Source organism: Thamnophis sirtalis, unplaced genomic scaffold (assembly GCF_051295495.1).
Source record: "Thamnophis sirtalis isolate CommonGarterSnake01/CBP01778 unplaced genomic scaffold, rThaSir2_p1.2 scaffold_2, whole genome shotgun sequence".
Lineage (NCBI taxonomy): Eukaryota > Metazoa > Chordata > Lepidosauria > Squamata > Natricidae > Thamnophis > Thamnophis sirtalis.
The window spans coordinates 133,081,398-133,099,699 of record NW_028261382.1 but is presented as its reverse complement, the minus strand read 5'-3'; the positions used below and the strand labels follow the sequence as shown (position 1 = coordinate 133,099,699).

The 18,302-nt window shown below is 39.6% G+C and overlaps 1 protein-coding gene and 1 long non-coding RNA gene across 3 annotated transcripts in view; one reads left to right on the top strand and one right to left on the bottom strand.

The window, feature by feature from the left end:
• The window catches only part of LOC106538605 (uncharacterized), a 175,764-nt gene extending 158,746 nt beyond the window's left edge, over nt 1-17,018 (bottom strand). For both annotated transcript variants that reach the window (XR_015695623.1, XR_015695622.1), the window contains exon 1: nt 16,779-17,018. This is a non-coding gene — a long non-coding RNA (uncharacterized LOC106538605). The remainder of the gene's footprint in view (nt 1-16,778) is intronic.
• GDAP1 (ganglioside induced differentiation associated protein 1) overlaps nt 1-18,302 on the top strand; it is a 357,570-nt gene that overhangs the window by 135,763 nt on the left and 203,505 nt on the right. The gene's annotated exons all lie outside the window — the stretch shown is intronic.

The window sequence follows — 18,302 nt, the reverse complement described above, 5'->3', positions numbered from 1 at the left end:
GATATTGCTCTATGTACAATCCTTTTTTTATTGATTGCATGTAATATTCTAATTTTCTGAGATTGTAGATTTGTGGTTTTCATGAGCTGTAAACCATAATCATCACAATTATGACAAATCACAGCTTGAACTATCCTGCTTTGCATGTAATGAGTCTATCTCATATATTAGTTATACCTTTTAAGTAGCATTACTGAACTAAATGAACTTTTGCATGATATTCTAATTTTCCGAGTTTCACCTGTAGAAATGTTATTATTCTACTCCTTTTACCTTAGTCCTATGAATTTTCACAATATTTTTATAATTTTTAAAAAATGCAGCCGGGGGCAGGGAGGAAGAATAACAAAACTATAGGCTCATACAACTGCTCAGTGATACACCAAGGGATTAATAGACTGCCTAAAACCATCTGACAGCTGTTCTGAAGCTCGGTCAAAATGTTTTTGTAATCTCATGCTCATGCACAAAAACATTAAAATGTCATCATTTAGAAGATCTGAAGGAAGCAAATTTTTAGAGTAGGTGATTGGGAATCAGTTGATGTAACATTCTGTATTTTTATTTTTTGAGGCATGAAAGCATTCCTATAATGCTTTAATTGAAACTAGGAGACACAGAGACATTATTTCAAAGTGCATTAACAATTATTTTCCCAACAAACAAAATACAGTAGAATTTTATGATTAAATACAATTCTCCTTTCCTATAATGTTTCTGATGTTTTGCATTAAATGGCATTCAATTGGATGGTGCCTCCATTATGACTAAATATAACACACAACCCACAAAGATTTTTTTCCAATATCTGGTAATTTTATAATTAAATTTTTGATAAACTTGCTTCATATGTTTATATGTGTATATGTGTGTGTGTATATATACATACATATACTCACACACATATATATATATACATACACAAACATATATATAGACCAGGGGTGCGTTCCTGCCAGTTCTAACCTCTTCTATAGAAGAGGTTCCACAAATCTACCGTGCCATTGAGAACCGTTTCCAGCTCCCTCCCCCTGCCCGTCCGCACGCTTGTCCTGCCCACCGCTCACTGATTGGCTGGCTCACCAATCACCCCGCCCACCCCTAAGAGTCCTGTCTGAACCTTAAAGTCTTAAAGCTGTCAAGTTTGAACACCCCTGGGTTTTTTTTAAAGGGTTAGGGGCGCAAGGATTTTGTAACTTGACAGTTTTAAGACTTCAACACTTCAATGCCAGTGTTCCTGAGCCAACATGACTGGAGGAGGAATTCTGGGAGTTGAAGTCCACAAGTCTTAAAGCTGTCAAGTTTAAACACCCTTGGGGTTTTTTTTCTAAAGGGTTAGGAGTGCAAGGGTCTTGTAACTTGACAGCTTTAAGCCTTGCATGCTTCAAATGCCAGAGTTTCTGAGCCAACATTTTGGTTGCTAAGCAAGAGTGTTGTTAAGTGAGTTTCACCACATTTTACAAGTTGGCCATGCCCACCCAGTCACATGACTTCCAAGCCACTCCCACTTGGTCACATGGCTGGCAAGCCACTCCCACAAAGCAGGCCACACCTACAGAAGAGGTTCTAAAAAAATTTGAAACCCACCACTGATATAGACACACATAGATAGATAAACACAAGTGTGTATATATAGATATACACAAAGTGTGTATATATACATACACACATACACAGACAGACAGATAGATACACACAAACACACTATATATATCCCCCACGCCTAGCTATATACACATATTAAGTAACAATACAATGGAGATCTCAATATTAGATAATTAATTAATTCACTGATACCTAAATGATAGGTATCATCAATTAATTAATTCACTGATACCTAAATGAAAATTAATTATGATAGAATTTTTATTTTTCTCTTTTAAGTTTAATTAATGTTTCAAATAGCAGAAGGTTAATAATTTTAAGTATATAAGCATTACTGCATTGAAATCTACATTGAAATAAAAGTATATATTATGATTATCTACAATGTCACAATAATAAAAATGATCCTATATAGATCTTTATACGAGAAAGCAATAGATTCCACATAGATTCCACCATCAGTTTGGAATGCCACATAACTGACATATAAAGCATTCCTTTTCAACTGGTCTTCCCCATGCATGATGGGGAATTACAATTCTATGCCCTAATGCCAAAATCAACATTGATGAAGATTGATGAAGATTAAGAACAACTGCTTTTTACCCCTAAAAGAACCTTCAACATGCCCATAGAAACGGAAGAGTCAGTCAGGACACAGAACTCTAGCCACATACCAAAGCACTAGACTGAGACTAGTGATCCATAAGAAACATGATATCTGACAACAAAGTACAAAATTAAAACTTGAAACAAATGCTGATAAGGGAGGCAGAAAGCTTGGTAGTAAATCTAGTAAGAGTTTGGCTCTAATCCAACATTCCACTTCACTGGTTTATGTGTGTCTATGTGTATGTACATTTCCTCTGAACAGCAAAGTCCTACTTTCCTCCAAATTCCATACAATTACCTCACTTAAATATATAAATTAAAAATGTGTGCATACTATGTTTAGAGGACAAAAATAAATCACTCACCTAAGATAATTTTGAAGGATTGGCTAATTCTTAAGAGTTTGCAGCATTGCGTCTAGCAACTTGTAGAGCTGTGATGGCAAACCTATAGCATGCGTGCCACGTGGCACGTGGAGACATATCTGCCAGCATGCCAGCCAGTGGTGGGTTCTGGATCCTGGCGTTACCCACATGGACATGCGTGGCGTGCATTGTACCTGCCTGTGATGCCTTCACAAGCCTCCGTGATGCTCCAGCTGTTTGGTGGAGTGTCGCACAGGCACCGTACATGCCATGCACATGCACGGAAGCACCAAAGGCTTAAAGGACAGATAAGGAGCTCGGGTGGGCAGGTGGCCCCTCTGGAGCACTGTACCACAACAGTACCTGGTGCTCTGGGCAGGCTCCGGTACGCCCGGACCGGGGGGTACCACCTGCAACCCATCAGTTCCAGCGCACATACATATGCTGGCCAGCTAATTTTTAGCCTTCTGGTGATTTTCGCCCTCCCCAGGCTGCAGGAAAGCATCCGGAGCCTGGGGAAGATGAAAACGGGCCCAACCAGTTTACCAAAAGTTTGTGAACAATCCATTTCCATTTTTGGAGGGCCTCTGGGAGCCCAGGGGAGGCCGTTTTCATCCTCTGCAGGCTTCAGAAAAGCCTCAGGAGCTGGGGAGAACAAAAATGGGCCCAATGGTCCAACCAGAAGTTTGGAAATGAGCAGGAGGAAGCTTTCCTGGAGTCCAGAGGGGGAAATAATGGCCTCCACAGCCCCCCTGGAAGAAATACCAAGCTTAGCTTGGAGATGAGTAGTACGGTGCACGTTGGGGAGGTTGTGTGTGCATGCGCATGTGGGGGTGTGCGTGCTTTGCATTATGGGTGCCACCATGCGCATGTGCTGTCACACATGCACCCTTGCTTTTTTGGCACCCAACAACAAAAAGGTTATTTATCACTGTTGTAGAGTCTTTCCTTCACCAAAAATCTCACGCTCACCTCCAGTTAACTAAACATAGAAAATGTTAGGCATTGGGCGGTGGTATCTAAGAAAAATATATATGGGGAAAGTGTTTCTCACTGTACGTTAAATCCACATGCTAAGCTATTTGTACATAAATTATAGTGAAATATATCACAAGGAGCTAAGATCTGGTTATAATGTTTGGTTGGATACATTAATTAAAATCTCCATCATTTTCCCTCCATTTTTTTCCAAACTACATTTCAGTGTATGATGATTTTTTTGCACTTATAGTTTTATCATTCATTTTATCATTTTGTTCTTCTAAAAAATTCAGGTAGGAGGAATTTCTAATGCTAGACCCCAAATATCTACCCAGCAAATTTCAGGATCAATCTGATCCAATTTTTTCTGCAGGATTCAATCTGAGCCAGTCACCTGGATCAAAGGTTTATTCTTCCAAGCTTTCAGACTCATGCTGGAGTCCATCATCAGGGAACATCTCTCTCGCCAGAATATATGCATTGGGCTGTTCTACATGTTGTATTTATAGGGTGTATGGCTTTAGGTGTTAATTAGGGTGTTCATTTTTCTAGTATATGTTTCTAATCAATCCAAACAGAGGTTTTATGAATGACTATCAAGAGAACTACAATAATACATAAGTGAACTGTGACTCTCCTGAAGCCATTATTACTCACATTATCTAAAGTGACATTTTATGAAGCATTGAAGTGGCAATAATGATCAGACATTTTTTTCTTTGGCAAACATACTAGTATAATTGAGCATTTCATCAAAGTGGGGTTTGCCTGAGTAAGATTCAAAGGTCCCAATGCATTTAGCATAAAGTTTGCAAATATTTTAATAAAGTTTAAAATAAATTCTCAAGGTAGGCAGCTTTTGGGGAGACCACTAATAGGAGACCATTTAAGAACTAAAAATATTAAACTGAAACTCAGTTTCTAAGCTATGATCCAGCATAAAGCTCTTATGCAATGAAGAATGTTTATAACTAGTTCTTAGCATCTGAAAGGGGATTTAAAATATGCCTTCAAGTTGGTGTGATTAGGCGCCACTGTAATTAAATAAATTGTTATGGTCTGTTGGCAATTACAAAGCTAATTTTGGTTTGCCACAGAGGCAAACAAAATTTGTGTTTATTATAATTTTAATGGGGTATGATGTCATATGAAACAAACATGCTAAATCAATCCTATACTTTCTAGCCAAATATTACTTACATACTAAACATGCCTTAAGAATTCTCCATGCATGACCACTAAATATAAAAAGTAAAGTATTATTTTATGAAACAATCTATTGCATTTTCTATATTTTTTCAGATCCCTGTAAACACAACACGTCACTTTGCCCTCACATGATGTGTTGCAATGTTTTCCCCATTCACAGAGCTGGGGTGGGCGTGGACACATCCGGCCTGCAGGCTGCCAGTTTGACACCCCTCTTCTATGGCATCAACATTCCTTGAAGAATAGATGTTTTTACAACCCTTCTAACAAAATGGGTAAAATTTCAAAGCGATATTTAATTCCATTTTCTTTTCATTATAATTTGCAACACAAAGCTAGGTTTATGCTAGGTTTGTCTCCTTTAGCATTTTCTGAATTTTCTATTCATTAAGTTCCTGGATAAATATATTTGTGCCACATTATTTCTGAGCCTCCATTTTTGATGCAAACATTTATTGACAAAATAAACCAAAAAAGAAATGTCCCGAAAATCTTGTTTTCAAAAAATAATTTTATCATCTGACTTCACCTTTCCTTTGCTTTATAGACTGCAAAGATTTTAAATGCAAGGATTGGTTGTAAAGCTAGTTTTTCATCATAACTGTAAATTGTGAAGAATTGCTAAATGAAGCAGTTGCTAAACTAGGACTATTTAAAATAGCAGGAGAACTTCAAAAAGTATCCAAATGCTATAAAAATGCCAGAAGATTAATACCCTGAATAAAAGGAAAATAAATTCTGGGTCTTTTAGGAGGTCTTTCTACAAGTAGATACCTGTAAGTGAAAAAAGTCCTTTTGCTGGAGTCAAGCACCTAATATTCCTCAGCAGGAATGTCCAGAGAAGAATCTGAAGAGAAATGGAACATCTCATAGAAATGTATTAGAGGAAGTGTTTTCAGATACTCTTCATAAAGCTCTTATTCTGTAACTGTCTTTTAGCACAGGGTGACTCTTTCACAGTCATGAATTTATCACATTGGGTGTATATCTGATGGTGTGTGTCTCTGTGTGTGCTTATTTGTAAAAAAAATGATCCTCTTTGTTTCAAAGAACAATGATATTATTAAACAATTCTCTGATCTGGCTATATAATGACATCATTAAGGGACATTTACAAAGTAGATTAAAGGCGTCTGATTGTTTATTTTGATCTCAAGGCACAGTCATGCAGCTGAGATCAGTTTTGTGGTCGCAATTGTTGCTATGGAAGAATTTAAAATGGTTTTCAATTAGCAGAAATTATGTTTTATTTTATTTTACTTATTCCTTTGATTTCTATAGCTGCCCATCTCAACAAGTGACTTTTTCCTCTACAGAATTCACATCTATCTATAGTTGATCAATGGCACAAAACAGCTTAGTACATTGTTTAGACCAAAGTCAATTTATGTGATATTTCGATTTTTTAAAAACAAACTGCATCTTTTAAGACTAAAACTGAAGCAAAAAGGAGAAGCAGCTAATTTGTTCCAGAGCTGAAGGAACCCCAAAGCAGTGTTAGAGTGTGTGTGTGTGTGTGTAGGAAGACCTACTCCTCCTGAAAACATATCATTGGATCCAGAGGTGGGATTCAAATAATTTAACAACCAGTTCTCTGCCCTAATGACCAGTTGGATAGGCGTGGCTCGGTGGTCATGTGAATGGGTAGGCGTGGCCAACTCAACACCACTCACATCCGTGGGTGCTTCACCTTAGCCGTTACAATGTAATAAGGGTTAACTGGAAAGGCAGTTTCTGTAAGCAGGGCAATGAAGAGGCTAGAAACAACACCAGAATGTTTCCTTCCTGCCTTCCTTACAGGATTAGCCCTGTAAAGTGGAAAAAAACAAAATGAGATTTCTTCCAAACTGGTTCTCCGAACTGCTTAGAAAGTTAACAACTGGTTCTCCCGAATAGGTGCGAACTGACTTAATCCCACCACTGATTGGATCCTACCAGTTATAGGAAGATTAGAAATCTAAAACATATTAATTTATCTCTATGACAGCAGTTTCTACACCACACTTTACCTGGAATCTAAAAGAACTTTCTATGCATGCAAAACATCTCTACTTTTGATCATTGCAGCATCCCATGGACACCTGATTAAAATTTAGGCACTTGGCAAATGACTTATTTATGACAGTTGCAGTGTCCGGGTTCATGTGATCACCTCTTGTGGCCTTCTGATAAGAAAAGTCGATGGAGAAGCCAAATTCACTTAACTGATATACTAAATTAACAACTGTAGTGATTCACTTAACAACTGTGGCAAAAAAGTCATAAACTGGGGCAAAACTCACTTAACAACTGTCTTGCTTAGCAACAGAAATTTCGGGCTCAGTTGGGGTCTTAAATCGAGGAGTATGTATATTTTAAATGAACTATTAATCCTTTTCCATAAATTAACAAGATTAATGTTATGTAAAATGTCTCAACAAGACTTCCAAAGTTGCTGTAGAAATCATGAACATTTTCTCAGTCTGAAATAATATGTAGTGACATCATGTCATACTATATTAATTTTGGACTTACTGGTTAGGATATATTTAAGACGCACCCTATCCACATAATACAGAGATATATCTTTCATAAGCTGATAGAAACTTACAAGGAAAAGAGGTATATTCTTATATCTGAGATAAAGGACTATACACATTTATCCTTTCAAGTAAATTCATGCGTTTGAATACATTATGTAGTTGTATTACAAATTATGCAAATGTACTTTGAATTCAGATTTCCTATGTGTAATGCTTTTTTTAAAAAAATGCATTACTTCTTATAAAGCTTATCCTTGAGTTAGGATGGCAATTGGGATCAGTAGTAGGCAAGAAATTAAAAAGTTTCTTTTTCAAACTAAAGAAGACAGTACTACTGTATGTCATACTTTTGAACCGCTGAACTGCCAACCTTTCTGATCGACAAAGTCTAGCCACTGAGCCACTCAGAAAGGTCGGCAGTTTGGTGGTTTGAACCACTAGTGCCGTGTAACAGAGTGATCTGTTACTTTTCCGAGCTTCTGCCAACCTAGCAGTTTGAAAGCATATAAAAATGCAAGTAGAAAAATAGGAAACACCTTTGGTGGGAAGGTAACAGCGTTCCGTGCGCCTTTGGCATTTAGTCATGCCGGCCACATGACCATGGAGACGTCTTCTGACAGCGCTGGCTCTTCGGCTTTGAAACGGAGATGAGCACCACCCCCTAAAGTCGGGAATGACTAGCACATATATGCAAGAGTAACGTTTATCTTTATGTCATAGATTATCAACTCTCTTATCTATTTCAGTTCATAAGACTTTTCCATGAACTAGATCACCACCCTGTCAAGGGTTAGAAAGACATTTTTCTAAATACATCAACATTTTCAAAACAGAACAATATAAAAAATACTGTATATCTTACTACAGTATCATCTTCGTACCCTAAAATAATACTGTATTTGCCACCATACTGGCTACTTAAGGAAAGAAAACAAAGTATTTCAACCCTTTAATTTAGCATTAAATTTATCACTACTGAAGTTATATACATCAGGCTAATTCAGATAACTTACTAAGAGGAATGTTTTCCTATTACATAATGCTTAAAAGTTAGAATGAAGAAGAACAAGCATAAGAAGGCCCAAGCTTTTCATGAGAAAAAATTAAATTGTACAGTCAAAAGGGTTAGCAGAGGGTTTGTTTTGATTACACATAGTACTCAATGATCTAGATATAAAAAGTACTATATTCACTGAAAAACAAAATGTCCTGGAAAAAAGGGTTATTGTACTTAAATCATGTTCTAGTTTTGTTGTTGTTGTTAACTTTATTTATTTATACATATAAGTGCAACCATATCAACATTCTATGCCCACCGAGAGTACTCAACCTTTATGGCCTATTTCAAGATCTCTTTCACTGATGGATTTTTTTTATCATGTTTTATACTTCTGCAATCTTGAAGCCAGATTACCCCTCTCCCCACTGCTTAGAAATGGTAGTAGGATAATTTAATTTACATTCATATATGCAATATAATTTATTAAAAATTGTTAGATCGGGTGAATGGATGAGGTGGACTCAAGCTAACAGTAATAACAGCTCTTTATTAGTCAACACTATGTACAATCCAGCAAAGGTTCTGTCTGGCAGCAGTACTTTTATAGGGAGCTGTCAGATGGCTTAACCAATCACCTTTGAGTATTTTCTCGCAGGCTCAGAGAACCTTGGTGGAAACTACCATATTGTTTATCAGTATGCAACACCCCTCCCCTCTTAGTTGGGCTGATCCGGCTGGTTACGTACTCATGCAGGTAGACAGGTTTTCTGGTGACTCGCTCTGACCTGCACAGGTCAGTTTGCACTGGAACCTTGGACAGGCTGGATGGACCTGTTGTCTCTCTGGCTTCACCTGATGGAAGCTCCTGGAACTTTCCACAGAACACGGCTGGAGTTTCTGGAGCTGTTTCACTTGGAACTCACTGCGGCTCTGCAATCTCACCAGATAAGTAACCCGGTACGGTATGAGTTGTCTGTGGAAGGAGTGAATTCGTGCTCCTTTTGGGTAGGGCTTTGGCTAACTCTTGGAGTTACCTCTGGCTGCCTAAGATTGCAGTTGGAGATGAGGCCTCCGAGTTGGTCAATATGCCACCTCCAAATTCTACCATCCTCGAGCTTCAACTGGTAATTACTGCAACCATGACAGGGATCCAGAGAGCCCCCCCCCCCCGCGTAGTTGTGGGCATAAACTCAATCCCCTACGCTAAATTGTCTGATTTTGCCAGTCGAATCTGGTGGAGTCACGGCAGAGTAGTTTGGGTGTAGCCGGTCTAAGGGCAATCTTAGTCGGCGACCTATCAGAAGCTCAGCGGGGCTTCTGCCAGTGGTAGCACTTGGAATGATGTGCTGATAAAGGATGAATTGGTCTACCCGTGTTTGCCAATCTCCCAGCCCCATCCTGGATAGGGCTTCTTTTGCAGATCGCACCATTCTTTCCTCCTGTCCATTACTGGCCAGATGGAAGGGAGCGCCAGGGCATGTCTGATTCCGAGTGGCTAAATAAGTCTCAAATTGCATGGCCGTGAATTGGGGCCCATTGTCCAAGACTAGAACATCAGGCAGGCTGTGAGTGGAGAAAAGCCTCTGTAGTGGCTTGATGACTGCCTCTGCTGTGGTGGCAGTCATGAAGACTACATCTAACCTCTTCGAGTAGGCGTCCAAACTACCATAAAGACCTGGCCATGAACTGGGCTAGCGAAATCAATGTGCACCCTTGACCAGGGTGACTGAGGCCATTCCCATTCCTTAGCGGGCACCACTGGGGGAGCTGGTCTGGACTCCTGGCATAGTGTGCAGGTAGCGCCCCACTCTTCTATCTCCCCATCCATGTTAGGCAATGACACGTAACTCCTTGCCAAAGACTTCATCCAGACAACTCCCGGATGCCCTACGTGCAAGGCCTCTCATACTGCAACTCGCAGTTTGGGTGGAACAACAACCCGATCCCCCCACCGAAAACAACTTCGCAATACAGATAACTCATCTTTTTTGGTTACAAATGCTTTAAACTCAGACCTAACTGGCCCCTTAGCCCACCCCCTCCACACCCAGTTCAAAATTTGAGAGATCGTTTTGTCTCTTGCAGAGTGGTGGGTGACCTCACTTGATGACACCAGGCTGGCCTCCAAACAGTCAATGAGCAAAAGTGGGATGTCAGGGGTCTGATCTTCTAACAGTTCAGAAAGTGGGCACCTGCTAAGAGTGTCAGCCTGTCCCAAAGTTTTCTCCAGCCTGTGCACGAGATGGTAGCTGTAGGCCGTGAGGAAAATAGTCCAGTGTGTCATCCACAGTGACAGCGATTCAGGAGTTGGTCGGTCCCCAGCCAAGAGCCCCAGCAATGATTTAAGGTCTGTGATGACCTCAAAGTCCCGGCCATACAAATACTTGTGGAACTGCTTCACCCTAGCAACTGCAGCCAAACCCTCATGGTCCAGCTGGCTGTAGTTGCGCTTGGCCACTGACAGGGTCCTCGAGTACCCAGAACCCAGAAGTTTAGCTTTTCTGGAGCGCGGTCTCTTCCCCCGCATGGCAGTGCTGAAAACCAGCCTGTGTATGTGCGCCGGCCAGCTGATCATCGGGCACGCATGAATGCTAGAACCTAGAAGTTTGGCTTTTTTGGAGCACGGTCGCTTCGCGTGCATGGCAGTGCCAAAAACTGGCTTGTGCATGCGCGCCAGCCAGCTGATCATCAGTGCACACTAGAACCTGGAAGTTTAGCTTTTCCAGAGCGTGGCACTGATGAGCATGTGTGTGACATTTCTGCGCAACCTTTTTGGCACTCGGTGCTGGCCTATAGCAAAGACAAGAAAGTGATGGAGAAAAAAGAAAATCAAGGCAAGAAGGGATAAATAAATATAAATGCTATTCTGCATTCATAATTGTATTTTCAGTTGTGGAATAAATTTTTTGACAAATAAGATTATCTTTTTTTATGAAGACAGAACATAAATTGTATAAATTCTGGGATAGTCCTTATATTTACTTATAAAAGTACAATTCTTATAATCATCCATTATTCTTTACTTATCTTCATATTTACTTCCCCAATATGTTATGTTCCCCCTGATGTTATGAGAACACAGCTCCCAGAATTCTGACTAGGATTTTTTATGTATTTGCCCCAACTGCAATAACAATCTTAAAACAAAGCCTCACATTACCATCCCACATTTAAGCAAGCTTTCCCTTTGTATTTACAAGATGGAAGACATCATAAACAACTAGGTTTCAGCTTTGAAGGTTGGGTGAAAAAGAAAGGCTTTGAGATTATTCCTGAAATCCAGGAGCAAGGGATCCAAACAGTTCTGTAGTATGACTCATAATCAAGAAAGCATGGGTTCTAATCTTCATACTTTTTACCTATTAATGGGCTGTAAGCTGTCTTTAGATGAACTGACAGGATGGGCAGATTTATTCTGAACAATGTAAATCAAACTTGTCATCACACTTTCTTAGCAACCACAACTGGGACCAGTAATACAGTCACTAACAGCTGTTATGTGAGATTACATGACTGTAACACTTACAACCTTTCCTAGGTGCTAAGTGAATCAACTATCCATTAAACGAGACATAGTGTGACCATGATTTGCCATTTTATTGCTGGCTTCTGCATTGACTGCTTGTCAGAAGCCAGCTATGAAGTGTATAAAGGGTGATCATATGACTGCAGAATGCTGTAAATGTCGTAAGTGGGTAGATCAGTTGTAAAATTACTTTCTCGGTGCCTTCATAACTTCAAATGATCACTAAATGGGGCAATCTTTGTGTGAGGACTATCTGTATAGGGCTTTATAGGTGATAACAAGTACTGCTGAATTGAGCCTGGAAGTCTATTGAAAGCCAGTACCGCAATAATAAAATAGCTGTTATTCTATAGTGGTGGACCCTACCTGATAACAGCTGGGCTGCTGCATTTTGCTCTGAGTTATCCTCAGTCTCAGTCCTACAGATCATGTCATACAAGAGTCCAACTACATGGGCTCTTGAATTACATAAGAACATGAGTTGCCAGGGACTTCACAAACCAAACACTATCTCATTAAAAAGCACTGATCTCAATTTTCATGAACCTGATACCTTCCAAATGTGTTGAACTTACAAATCCAAAAATTCACAAATCAGTCTAGCCACTGATACATTATTGGCAGAGAAAATCCAGAGAATGCTTTTGTTAACTATAAAGGATATCAGGCAGGGGAAATCTTCTCTGAATCCAAAGTTATTTTATGTTTCACCTAAAACCCAGTTTGGTTGAGATTCCAGGTATTAAAACCCCAATCCTCTTTCTTCTCCATGATTGTCATCATAATGGAAGTTATTCCCCAGTTCCTAGTTTTGGATGCCTTCTAATTTAGCCTTCCTATCATCTGAATGAAGCTCAACAGAATAAAAATATCTCTGTGGTAAATAAACCATATGCTGTGTTCTTTAATTTTTCTTACATCTAGCATAAACTCAGCATGCTTTTCAATATAAGGAGCTGTTACAAAATGTTATAATAGCCAAAGAGTTAAAAATTTAATCCCTTTTTAAAAACATAGCATGGAACAAAATAATGCAGTCTAAAAAGAGTGTAAAGAAATAGTCTGCTGAAAAATACCTTAACTTCTGTGGTAGAAGTTAGAAACAAATAATAAATTCATACTGCCCTCTGGTGGCCAATAAGAATTATTTTAAGTTATACTATTTTCTAAATCTACTCAAGAGGGACAATTGATCCTGTAAACTTCACTTCTTGCATGGATAAATAATCATGGTTTTCAAAGCTTCTTTCCACAGACTGACTTTTATATTATTCTAGGCAAATAGAAATCATGAACACAAGCTTTGTGACAGCACTTTCATGAGCTCCCATATCATTTCTTCAAGCCATGCTGAGTATCTGGGTGTAAGCAGATATTCACTGGTCTTGAACTGATTCTTATGTACAATTTTTGTATAATATATAGATAATTTGAAGTTATGACTCCAGGATTTCTAATATAATGATCATATGGCCAGACCATTCCCTACCTGACTGTGTCCCACTCCCAAATTTATTTAAAAATATGCTGGTCCTATACATAGATAATTAAGTAAATTAAGTTCTTAAACTGAGTCCTATGTGATCATGATATTCTGTATTCTGTATTACTTTCATGATATATAAATGCAGCCTCAGTTTTCTCAACAAATTAATAATTGGCAGAAAAAAGCATGCAAAGGCTGAAAGGCCTCAAGGTTCTTAAACCTTCAGTACAGTCCAAACTGTTTTTCTTATTTATTTGATATAAGAAATGTATATTAATGTCCTGGCCTTTCAATTTCTTTGGCCCCAATTTATTTTTTAAATGCAACTAGCCTACCACTCAGAAATCAATTGAAGCCTGTTTTAGATGAAACTTTTTAGTGTCAAACTGAACATAATCAACGGTGACTGATACAATATGAGGTGTTTATATTAAGATGCAGGCTATTTACTATATGTATAAACTGTATGACAAAAGATGCTAAAACGTTAAAATTAAAACTTCAAGGCTTGTGCATTCACATGGCTATTCTTACAGTTGTGGATGAAACATTAATCATCAGTTAATTTATTCTGAATGGCCACTTTGGGAAGGAGTAAAGTAGCGATTCCTATTTGGGGTGGATGGCTGATGGACACATGAGCATTCTTATAGAAAATATTTGTACATCTGTTTCATTATGTTTCACGAAATCCCCTTCAAAATATGAATGTCAATCATAATAAAATAGGCAACCTTCTGAGGTTAAAAAAAACAAACCCCAAAGTTCCTCAAGGTAGAGATGAGATCCAAAACATACAGCAACTCTTTTGAATGCACTATTTTCTATTTTAACGGACATTTCAGATGCCCTACAATCTGAATATTAGAAAGATCTGACATTTCAGAACCACAATGTCTAATCTCATGTTTGTTCTCACACATCACAATTACTTATTTTACAGAAGCAAAGCCAGTGGCCCTCAATCAAACATACAATTAGAAAGTAGAGGGGGGGGAAGCAAAATGCCCATTACATATAACGAGCATTTTGCTTCCCTCCCTCCTTTTTAACTGTGCGTTAAACTGAGGACTAATAACTTTACTTCTGTAAAACAAATGCCGTAGTTATGATTTGTGACATATATGTCACAACATATATTTACATATAATGAAATCCAGAAAACACACTTAGGAAACCTCAGTCTAAACATAACACGGGCCAAAATGAATCATAACTATTGACTGACAATATACACAAACTATTAAAAAAATTAAGCAATAAGGGCTGAATGAAAAGCAATGATTCCACCACCATATTTTTAATTTAAAAAGGGACCTTTAATTAAATGAAACAGGAAAGTAGCCTGGACTGAGCTCTTTTGTTACTTGTATTTACTTCTCCACACATATGCACCATCATTTATTATACATTTCTGCCAATGCCAGACAAGCTTCTTAAAGCCATTACGAAAGAACTACGTGCTTTGTCTCTTCAATTCTCCGGTAACATTATATTGCTAACTAGGGCATACAAAACCTTTGCCAGACCAATTCTTGAATACAGCTTATCTGCCTGGAACCCACATTGTATATCGGACATTAACACGATTGAGTGTGTTCAGAGGTATTTCACAAGAAGAGTACTCCACTCCTCTACTCACAAGAGAATCCCTTATGCCACCAGGCTTTAAATTTTGGGTTTGGACAATCTGGAACTGCGGCATCTGCTACAACGTCTTGCCTGTCAACAACTTCTTCAGCTTCAACCACAACAATACACGGGCAAACAATCGATACCAACTGAAGGTAAACCGCTTCAAACTCGATTGCAGAAAATATGACTTCAGCAACAGAGTGGTCAACGCCTGGAATGCTCTACCCGACTCAGTCATTACAGCCTCAAACCCTCACAGCTTTAATCTCAAACTGCCTACCATGGACCTCATCCCATTCTTAAGATTTCATAAAGTGGGTGTGCATAAGCGCACCAGCATACCTACCATCCCTGTCTTACTGTCCCCATTTATCTGTATTTACTTCCTCTGTTCATATTTATGTTCATACCTATACTTGTTATCTTGTACATGTTTGAAAAACAAACAAACAAATAAACTAGAGACTGAAATTATTGCTACTTCTTCATTTGAGTCAAACAGATGCCCTTGAAGGTATTATTTCAATTTTGGTGAAAGGTGGAAGTTGCATGTTTCCAGTTCTGCACTAAATGGGGATGGCTACCATTAATGGCTAGATCCAACTTCACAATAGTCTCTTGGATGGTTTGTGAGGTATAAGGCCTAACATTGTTATATTATAGCAAAAGTTCCTTCTTTGCTTCTGAATGATTCTTAAACACTATTTCAAAAGTCATAATATTCAATACACTGGTAAATATACCAGGTTCAAATAAATCCATATTAGAATAATCTGTCACAAAAAAAATGTAACCATGAGTTTTCCTGCTGAAGTTCAATGTTTTAATCCCCCCCCCCCACCTCCGCAGGTGACATTTTAGTGACATTATTTTGTGACTGTTTAATTTCTGGATCATAATGATGAACTACTGTGTTGTCATCATGATGTCAGGAGATTTTTCACTTTCATCCTCCTAAGGTGGCAACAGTTGCTGACAAATTTCAGTTCCTGAAGCTTTCACCTCTGCAGTCAACATGCTAAGAACCCAGTTTACACAAATCTTTTGGGGTTGGGAATATTATTATTTAACATAGTATTTGACTTTAGTGGGTAAAAAAATCTGTACAATGATAACATGCTGTTTTAGTTCTACTTTCTGTAAACTGTTGATTGTCAGAGTTTGTCAAGTTTTGAGGGAATAATGATTAATTATGTGGGTATATTTTTGTTCAAAAACATTCCTTATCTGTGATGCTATACATTTTAGAAGTAAGCTTTGCCCTAACTGACTAAGTCAAATGGACCGTCTCTTAAGTTAAATGGGACCATGTCTATATGTAGTTGTACTTGCATCTTTAGAACCTCCTGAAAGTGAAGATTTTATTACCTCAGATAGTGAGAATATAGCTTTCATTACTATTACCAAAAAAGTCCTTGGACATCCCCTGATTTGAACTGATCTTTTCAGAAGCACTGCGAGGCTCCCAAGGTTTGGCGGGGGGGGGGGATCTCACCTGTGCGCTCCCTGACCTGCCGGATAAGCGGCTCCAGAAGGGACGACGAGAGGCTCCCTGCCGTCCCATCTGGAGGCTTTTAAAAAAGAGACCGGACAGCCACTTGTCAGGGTATCCTGCTTTAGTAGGAGGCTGGACTAGAAGACTTCCAAGGTCCCTTCCAACTCTGCTATTCTGTGCGGAGCCAAAGAGGCGGGGCTCGACTGCGCATCCCAATTCCTCTCCACCGGCCGCCTTCGCCCCAACAGCCACGGAGGAGAAGGAGGCTCTTTTCTGTCCCGCGGCAGCATTTCCAGCAACCGTCCTGGCGCTACCCCGACGGGCCGTACGGCACAAGGTTACCTGATTCCCGGGACGTTTTGGAGACGTCGTCAAAATCGGCAAATACTAACAAGAAGCGACCCCGCCAACCAACCGCTTCGCCACCCTCCCGCTCTCGCTACACGCCGCGACAGGGCGCCGCCAACGTCGCGGCCCGCTATCCGACCTGGCTAGCCGGGGCCTAGCCCATCGGGGCTGGGTTGTAGCGTCTCTACGCGGGGCTGCTACCGCCGCTACTCCCCCAACTTCTGACCGTGCGAAGGGCCGCCTCCGCATCACCTTCCCCAGCGCCTCCCAGTCCCAAATCGCGAGCGGTGTTAAGCGCCCCCCGGTGGCAGCTGAAGACACCGCAGTCTTTTGGATTCAGTCCCACCCTGCCACAATGCCAAGTAACTATCTGGTCTTTTCTTGCACTTTGGGGAATCATTTCAACCCAGCACCTGGATTCTCTCTGTCTAGCCAGTTACTTCACACTACAATACTTTATCAAACAACTGATACAGCTCTTCCTTAGAAGAAAAAGCAGACATGGATTTTAATTTCCTTTTTTTTTTTTTTGGCACAGCCTATATTTTGGGCTTTCCTATCCCAAGTCTGACTTTTCACCTTGGTCAGGTAGCTCTTGCTTGCTTATCACTCCTGAGGTACTATAATACAATACATGCCACTTGATTCAAGTAACTAGCTTTCTTCCTCTTCTTCATACCCACCATCCATCCACTTTTGTCCCTTGCAAGTTTCCTCCATTCCCCACCACTACGTTGGATCTGATTATATGACAATATAGAAACTTGGACTTATGTAAATACAGCCCTTAGTAAGTTAACATCACTATTGGGCTGTTGTTGCAAGAGCTTAAGCTAGAGAGAGAGGAACACGGGTACCTTCTTTTACTTTGCTACTACTCTTTATTTACCACGTTGTCGACTGCTTCAATTTCTTTATAGCTGGACTTACCATTTGGAGTTTATTGCTACAAGATGCATGTTTTCAGGCCAAGCAACTAGCAAGCAATTTATCAGCCTTTCTCTACCTGACTTTTTCTACCAGCACCTGGACCACAGTGGGCAGAGCTGATGGCATCCTCTCCCCATCTCCCCTCACTACTGACTGAAATTTCAGTCAGTAGATCCCTCATACCTTTCACCCCACAAATGACTTCTTTATAACTTAATTGTCATGGTACACTTGTCTGCTTCCATCAACTGTGAATCTGTGGAGCTTTCATTGCTTTTATGCAAAGCTCAGAGACTTATTGCTTTGCAATGGTGTAACGATCAATCTGTATATTCTGCAGGAAGATTTATTTATTTGGTCAATATCTAAGACCACTCACTCAATGATTCTGGACAGTTTGCAGTGGTTCAAAGCAGCAAAAAGACAAATATTAAACATCAAAATATGATCAAACTAAGGAAAAGCCAAACTACTATATTCACCTGGAAATTAGCAAGACCACACATTATCCGCTCCAGCCCTATGGGAGCAGCCAGGTCTTAAATGTCTTCCTAAAGGCCAGTGATTAGGGTCATTAGGATTTTGGGG